Source organism: Macaca fascicularis, chromosome 4, assembly GCF_037993035.2.
Source record: "Macaca fascicularis isolate 582-1 chromosome 4, T2T-MFA8v1.1".
Lineage (NCBI taxonomy): Eukaryota > Metazoa > Chordata > Mammalia > Primates > Cercopithecidae > Macaca > Macaca fascicularis.
In genome coordinates, this window is record NC_088378.1 from 107,039,747 (window position 1) to 107,047,083 (window position 7,337).

Sequence of the window (7,337 nt, forward strand, 5' to 3'; positions counted from 1 at the left end):
TGGCATGGGGATTATAAATCTATAATTGCAGCCCAAAAGATAATTATCCTTGTTTATTTATTTTTTTATAAATAAGGCATCCAATATTGTTGATTTAATGAAAACAGCTAAATTCTGAGTTACTGGCAAAAAATAAAACACCTGACATTCACAGGCTATAAAAGTGGATAAGAGGCAAGCAAATTTAAGTAATTACTATCATAGTTTTCATAGGTGCTCTAGATAAGCTATTAAAAAAATCAGGCAAATGCAATGAAATAAGTTCTGAATAAACATACAATTTAGAATCTAAAGAGATACTAAATTAAATAATAGGTACTTATTAAATATCTAAGTAATTTCCAATTTTTTTAACAATTTATATAAAATATATTTTTTAAAAAATTGTGTTCTTATTTAAAGAAAAAATGGCCAGGTATGGTGGCTCATGCCTGTAATCCCAGCACTTTGGGAGGCTGAGGCGGGCAAATCACCTGAGCTCAGGATATTGAGACCAGCCGGGTCAACATGGTGAAAACCCATCTCTACTAAAAAATAGAAAAGTTAGTTGGTCATAGTTGCTTATACCTGTGGTCCCAGCTACGAGAGAGGCTGAGGCAGGAGTATCACTCAAACTTGGGAGGCAGAGGTTGCAGAGAGCCGAGATGGTGTCACTGTACTCCAGCCTGGGTGACTGGGTAATACTCTGTCTCAATTAAAAAAAAAAGGAAAAGAAAAAAAAGTTTATCTTACTTGAAGGTCCTTTGAAAGTCATTTATAGAACAGTATAAATGGAACCAGTAAATAAGAGAGATGTAAAAAAAAAAAGTTGGAAATATAATGAAGTATTTGGGGGTAAGAATTTTTAAAAGAAAAATAATTTCATATAAGGAAGAATCTTGCATGGCAAATTTTGTTCTAAAATAAAATTACTAATTATTTAGAAAACAGGGGGATTCACGATAAAATTGGCAATTCAAGCATGTTTTGAAAGATTTATGTTGTAATGAGGTTTGTAAGTAGAGGATTCATGGGGGAAAAAGACTATGTAATCTAGTTGGCTATAATGTAAGAAAATTATTTATAATAGTTTAAAGATTGGACTTTGACATTAAAATTACACCAATACACTAATGAATTGGTAAGGACAATAAAATTTTCTTAAGATATTGATTTACCTTTAATAAGTGTAAAAGAGATTCTTATTTTTTTAATCCAAAAGTTCAACTTTTTATTGCATCTCATTGTTTTCAGCTTTCTCTCCCTTTTGAGACGTCCCGAGATAATAGTTCTCTTTCAAATTTTTGGTCAGTTCCTATATATTTTTTTCTCAGCTTCTAACTGTTGTTGTGGCCTCATACTGAAAATGTTTTATCCTAAAGGTCTAAAGGAAATGTTTTCTTCTTATATAAAATTCTGTGATCATGAATTTAGTTCATTCTATAAAACTGAAAACTTTTACTTGTAACCTAGGACACAATCTTTCTATACCTAACTAATACAAGTAACATTTTCATTAGCTTTCATCTGCAGGTTATCTAAATTGATTGCCAATAGAGAAAAGCAATTGCACTGCAGGATTTTTTTTTTTTTGACTTTTGATAACTGGTCTAACAAACAGATTTTATGTTTTATCAAAATAATTTCTATGCCATTGTTAATAAGTTTTTGTTTACTTAGGAAAACTAAGATAAAAATTTTTCTAAAATTAAGGTTATTACATCCACGTAACTTTCTTGTACCTGTGCTGACTAGTTACAGGACTTTGACTCCTGGGTCTAAAAAGGACAAGTCCTACTAAATCTTAAGCACTGACTGTATTTAAAGACTCACCTCTATATCCAGGAGAAGATGACAATCAAAATAAACTGTACTCATGAGACAGGAGGCCAGAAATTAAAAGTATTCAACTCCTCTAGGGACAGGGACAATTGCAGAAGAGGTGGGTATGTGAGATTTTAAGGGCTGATCTTGAGAGATAAAATTAGGTCAGAGTTTCTCCATAAATTAAACATTAACATCAAAGGCACACTGATGCAAGACGAGCATCTGGGTCCCTGTGTCAAATTGACAAGATTTTCTTGGAGCATTAACCCACTTGTTAATAAATAATTATAAAAGGTCATAAAAAGGTTTACATAACTTAAAATTTAACAGATTGTTTATAAGGTTTGGGAGACAGATTTAATTGTTCTTGTGCTGTGTTTATTAGGGCTTATATTTTAGGAAATTAAGACTCCTATCAAAGAATAAAGGTTTTTGCCTTTTTTTGAAATCTATGTGTTGTCACTTTGGCTAAATGAATGACTTTTTTTTTCTTTTCTTTTTTTTTTTTTTTTTTTTTTTTTTTACAATAACCTGTGATCCTATTTTGTAGTGTCAAGTGTTTTAAACTTTTTTATATTTGACAGCATTTCCCAAATCAAGTGGTAAATTCAGTTATTTTGACCTCATTAGTTTTTTAATATATATTAGGTTCCCTGAAGTCCAAAAGAGACATATTGAGCCTATTTCATATTATAAAATCATACAGGAATATGATTTTGTCAAATATAAAATGTTGCTTAATTTCTTCAGATTATATTCTGTAAATATGCCATTAGTATGTGTTCCAAAGTTGCATGAGATTTCTGATTCTGATGTCTTAGTATATGTTATCAGTAGTAATCATAATTAGTATGTAATATTGTATGTTACGAAAGTAACCAAAGCAATGGTGTCATTAACCATGACTGTTTCTAGACTGTTGTCATCCACAATTTTTGTGTTACTTTTATCCTTTCGTTGGGTAGTTTATAATCAGCTATAGAACTCTAAGGAGCATCTGCAATGTGGCCATACTCTCCTTCTTTCCTCTCCAGCCTACTTTCCCCTTTAAATATTGAAGCCCTCAAAATCATCATTGAAGAGAATCACAGACCTCTCTCCTGGACATGTCTTTAACCTTGGCAAAATCAACTTCTAAACTGATGGAGACGTGTCTCAGCTACTTTTGGCTTACATAGTGTTCTATTAGTTCAGTCCATGTAATTAACTCCTGTTTTGCTTCAAATCTTTCATTAGTCCACAATCCTCATAAACACATCAGCTGTCCATGACAGTCCTGGATGTTTTTATCTCGATTTTAATGATATAATCTTTAGTGTTATCAGAAACCTTCATTTAAGATCATCTGTTCAAGCCATACAACTGACTATAAACCATCTTTTATTTTTACATTTTAATTTTATTTATTTATTTATTTATTTTTATGGGTGCATAGTAGATATATGTATATTTGTGTGCTACATGAGATGTTTTGATAGAAACATGCAATGTGAAATAAGCACCTCATGGAGAATGAACTATCTATCACCTCAAACATTTCTTTTTTTAGTTAAAAGCAATCCAATTACACTCTTTAAGTTATTTTACAACATACAATTATTATTGACTGTAGTCATTTTATTTTGCTTTCAAATAGTAGGTCTTATTCATTGTTTCTAACTATTTTTGTACTTATTAATCATCCTTAGCTTCCCCCGCCATTCCCCCACTACACTCTAAGCCACTAGTAACCATCTTTCTACTTTCTATGCCAATGAGTTCAATTGTTTTGATTTTTAGATCCCACAAACAAGTGAGAACATGCCATGTTTGTCTTTCTGTGCCTGGTTTATTTTACTTAACATAATGATCTTCTCTTTATCCATTTTGTCAAAAATGACTGGATCTCATTATTTTTTATAGCTGAATAGTACTCCACTGAGTATATGTATTGCATTTTTTTATTCATTCATCTGTTGATGGATATCTAGATGGCTTCTGAACCTAAGCTATGGGGAATAGTGCTGCAACAAACATAGGAGTGTAGATATCTCTTTGATATCATAATTTCCTTTGTTATAGCTATAATCCCAACAGTGGGATTGCAGTATCTTATAGTCGCTCAATTTTTAGTTTTTAGAGAAGGTTCCAAACTGTCCTTCATCATGGTTGTACTTATTTACATTTTCAACAACAGTATATGAGGATTTCCTTTTCTCCACATCTTCACCAGCTTTGTTATTGACTGTCCTTTGGATATAAACCATTTTAACTGGGGTGACATGATATCTCATTATAGTTTTGATTGGATTTATTTGCTGATCTGTGATGTTGAACACCTTTTCATGTGCTTATTTGCCATTTGTATGTCTTCTGAGAAATTTCTATTCATATTGTTGCCCAGTTTTTGATCAAATTATTAGATTTTTATAGAATTCTGATCATTAGAACATTCTGGTTATTAGAAACTCTTAGAGAATTATGGTTATTCCCTCTGAGGAAGAATTCACCTACATAACAAGGGCATCTTTGCGAGCCCAGCTTCTTCCTTTTTCTCTCTGTTAACCTTTCTTTCCACTAAACCTAATTTAACTGTTTCTGGCCATGTTCATGGTTAGTCAGATGGGTAGTTTGCAATTATTTTCTTTTATTCTTTGGGTTGTCTCTTCACTTTGTTGATTGCTTCTTGTGCCTATGCAGAAGCTTTTTAACTTGATATAATCCATTTGTCTATGTTTGCTTTGATTGCCTATGCTTGTGGGGTATTGCTCAAGAATTTTTTGTGCAGACCAATGTCCTAAAGATTTTCCCCAATGTTTTCTTTTAGTAGATTCATAGTTTGAGGTCTTGTATTCAAGTCATTAATCCATTTTGATTATAATTTTACATACAATGAGATAAGTATATAGATCCATTTTTTTTTTTGCATCTGGATATTCAGTTTTCCCAGCAAAATTTATTGAAGACACTGTCTTTTCCTCAATGTATGTTCTTGGAATCTTTGTTGAAAATAAATTCAATGTAAGTGTGTGCATTTGTTTCTGGGTTCTCTATTCTGTTTCCTTGGTCTATGTCTTTGTTTTGATACAAGTACAATGCTGTTTGGTGACTACAGTTCTGTAGTATAATTTGAAGTCAGGTAATGGGATTCCTACAGTACAGTTTTGAATTTTTTTTTTTTCTCTTTTGGTTAGGATAGCCTTGGCTATTGTGGGGTTTTGTGGTTCCATGAGAATTTGAACATTTCTATAGAGAGTGTAACTGGTTTTTTAATAGGGATTTCATTGCATGTGTAGATTGTTTTGTATGATGTATTAGTCCATTCTCACACTGCTAGTAAAGACATACCAAAGACTGGGTAATTTATGAAGGAAAAAGGTTTAATTTACTCACAGTTCAGCATAGCTGGGGAGGCCTCAGAAAACTTATCTACAATCATGGCAGAAGCAGAAGAAACATGTCCTTCTTCACATGGTGGCAACAAGGAGAAGTGCTGAGCAGAATCAGGAAAAGCCCCTTATAAAACCATTAAATCTCATGAGAACTCACTATCATGAGAACGGTATGAGGGTAACATGATGATAAATGGTTTTTTTTTCAGACTTTAAAAGGTGTCAGACTTTCAATCTCCCCTAGATCTGGGGAAAGCATAGAAAGTGGAAGAGGGCATTTCTGCATTAATGGAGATTCTCTGCAGATACAATATTTTTCCACTTACGATGGCTTTGCAAGGCCACTTCTGTCAGAATGGTCAAGTGGCAGCCTTTTCAAAATATGTCAAAATATTTTGATAAATATACTTTATTTTTCTTTAATATAATGGTCTCTTGATCATCTTTTGTGTACCAACTATGTGGAGGAGCATGTCTAAAACTGAGTACACATGGAAATCACCTGGTTTGTTTTAAATATTGATGCCTGGTTTCTACCCACAAGGATTCTAATTTAATTAACATGTGGTCTATACTTGGCATTAAGATTTTTCAAAGATCCTCAGGTAATAATGATATGCAGCAATGCTTCAGAACTGTGAAACAAAATTTTATATTTATTAGCTATAAAAATACCCTTCCGTTCTTCCTTTCTGCCTCCCTCCCTTACTGTATTTATTTCATTTTCTTTTTATTTCCAATTTTTTTGAAAAGTTTAATGTTTTTGTAAGGAAAGAAAAATGCCACCAACTTCAGCATTCTTAAATTTCTTTACCTATTGTATCATCCTCCACATATTTGTTTGTTTATTATTAGTAAAATACTTCCTCCAATACCTTTCCAAATCCTTGAATTATCTCTGACTCTTAAGGTTTAAATTTCAGCGTTACCATTTATTAGCTGTATGAAAAACCCACAGAAGCTGAAAGAAGATTGAGTTTCAAAAAATTTTGAATCGGATGCATTCCAAAATAGAATAAAATTTGAAAGTAAAATATAACCTATTGTATTAATCAGGGTTCTCTACTCCTCCAGCAACACCCTCACAGACACACCCAGAAACAATACTTTACCTATCTAGACATCCATCACTCCAATCAAGTTGACACCTAATATTCACCATCACACCCATAAAAGGCATAGTAATTGGATCCCAAAATGAGGAGAAAACCAAACCTCAGGCAGGATAATTTCGTGAGCCACAAAGGGGCTCAAGCCAAGAGAGAATTTTCTATTTATTCTCATTTCTCTTTTCCACCTTTCCCTGACATTGTCAGTCTATTCTTTTGCCACTGAAGAGCAGATATAGAACAGCACTGGGCCAGCACTGTCACAGGCATTTAAACTAGAGTGGTTCCATCTTGAATAAGGGCTGGGTAAAATAAGGCTGAGACTCACTGGGCTGCATTCTCAGGATATTAGGCATTCTTAGTCACAGGATAATATAGACAGAACAAGGTACAGGTCACTAAGATCTTGCTGATAAAAGAGGTTGCAATAAAGAAACCGGCCCAAACCATCCAAACCAAGATGACAAATGAAGTGACCTCTGGTTGTCCTCACTACTCATTATATGCTATTTATAATGCATTAACATGCTAAAACACACTCTTGCCAGCACCATGACAGTTAACAAATGCCATGGCAATGTCCGGAAGCTACCCTATATGGTCTAAAGGTGGGAGGAACCCTGTTTCAAGAATTGCTCACCCCTTTTCTGAAAAACTCATATATAATCCATCCCTCCTTTAGCATATAATCAAGAAATAACTATAAGTATACTCAGTTGAGCAGCCCATGTCCCTGCTCTGCCTATGGAGTAGCCATTCTTTATTCCTTTACTTTCTTATGAAAATTGTTTTCAATTTATTCTATGGATTCGCCCTGAACTTTTTCTTGCGAGAGGTCCAGGAGCCCTCTTTTGGGGTCTGGATTGGAACATCTTCCACTAAAAACACAACTCTAGTATTGAAAGAGAAAATTAATGAATGTCCATGAGTTAGCACACATAATCTACAAAGGAGTGAGAGAGCCAAGTTTAAAGAATAGTCTATCTTTATTATTAATGGATTCCATATTTGTGAATGAATTTATATTTCTATCATCCGTTGTTGCTTTGAT

At 33.2% G+C, this 7,337-nt stretch overlaps 1 long non-coding RNA gene across 3 annotated transcripts in view; it reads right to left on the reverse strand.

Annotated features, from left to right (window-relative positions):
- LOC123572970 (uncharacterized) overlaps window positions 1–1,914 on the reverse strand; it is a 59,886-nt gene extending 57,972 nt beyond the window's left edge. For 2 of the 3 annotated variants that reach the window (XR_010586361.2, XR_010586362.2), the window contains exons 1-2: window positions 1,813–1,914; window positions 568–685 (exon numbers count right to left, since the gene is read on the reverse strand). This is a non-coding gene — a long non-coding RNA (uncharacterized lncRNA). The remainder of the gene's footprint in view (window positions 1–567; window positions 686–1,812) is intronic. The other variant, XR_012434445.1, reaches the window with a different exon arrangement.
- Window positions 1,915–7,337: the final 5,423 nt, after the last annotated feature.